This window comes from Gavialis gangeticus, unplaced genomic scaffold (assembly GCF_001723915.1).
Source record: "Gavialis gangeticus isolate Ggan-Ray unplaced genomic scaffold, GavGan_comp1, whole genome shotgun sequence".
Taxonomy (NCBI): Eukaryota; Metazoa; Chordata; order Crocodylia; family Gavialidae; genus Gavialis; species Gavialis gangeticus.
This window is the reverse complement of record NW_017728973.1, coordinates 2,703,245-2,704,322: the sequence shown is the minus strand read 5'-3', so window position 1 is coordinate 2,704,322 and position 1,078 is coordinate 2,703,245. Positions and strand designations below refer to the sequence as shown.

General features: G+C 55.9%; 1 long non-coding RNA gene across 1 annotated transcript; it reads left to right on the top strand.

Moving 5' to 3' along the window:
• Positions 1–110: 110 nt before the first annotated feature.
• Positions 111–751, top strand: LOC109290027. The gene is made up of 2 exons (XR_002095494.1): positions 111–253; positions 597–751. It is a non-coding gene; the product is annotated as an uncharacterized LOC109290027 (long non-coding RNA).
• The last annotated feature ends 327 nt before the right edge of the window (positions 752–1,078 follow it).

The window sequence follows — 1,078 nt, the reverse complement described above, 5'->3', positions numbered from 1 at the left end:
AGGGGAGAAGGGGGCACAGGGGAGGGCCACACAGCTGCCCTCCAGGCAGCTCCCCCGAGAGAGCATCGCCCTCCCCCCTCCCCTGCGTCCCGGGTTCTCCAGATCCAGGAGCCTCCTTCCGCGGCCCCGCTCCCTGCCACAGCCACAGCGCGGGTCCCACCGCACCGCATCGCACCGCACCCTGTTTCCCCACCTACTAATGAGCACGGTGGGCTCCTGCCCATGGGCAAGGGGAGACCGGCTGTAGGAACAGGTGGGCGTTAGGGCTTGGAGCGAGATCTGACACCACGGGCAGCTCCCTGCTCCCCCGGGCATCCTCAGCCGCGTCTGTCCGTGCTTGGGGTGATGGGCCAAGCCACGTCCAATGGCCACACGTTCAAACACCGCCCCTGGCTCTGTCCTCACTGCAGGAGCACCTTGCAAAGCACCTTCCTCCTTCTGCAAGCCCTGGGTCCAAGTGCAGCAGCCAAGCACATGGTCCTTCTCCGCTCCCCTCCCTTCATCTAGACTTGGCCACCTTTCTCCCAGCTCCCACTCTGCTGAGAACCTGCTCCTCATGTCTGCACCAGCCCAATTCCTCCCCATTTGTCTTTTAGCCTCTTATGAAAGCATTGGTTTCCCCCTTGCATGCCCCCCCCCCACAGCACAGCGCAAACCCAGACAGGACCAGATCTGCAACTAATGTGACAGAAGAGAAATTGAAAGAGCGAGTCAGTTCTACACACTAGCATCTTGAGTCCTGAGAAAAAGCAAAAAAAAAACCAACATATTTTCTCCAATGATCAGGAATGATAAAGGACTTCCTATTAAAAAGCAATGAGGAAAAGCTGTGCGTGACCCAAGGGGAGAGGAACGAGATGGTAGGAGTTGTGTCTCGCTATGTAACAACCTGCCACCCTTTCATGGGCAATACTGACAAATGGACAGGAGAAGAAAAAAACCCAGTGGTAGTGCAAAGCCGTCGCCAGGGACACATGCAAGCAAGGACCAATACCTCAGGGTACCATCTCAGTCGCTCTTTGATAATCCTTTGTCCGGCTTGAAACAGCAATAAAGTATCTTGAATGTGAAATATCTT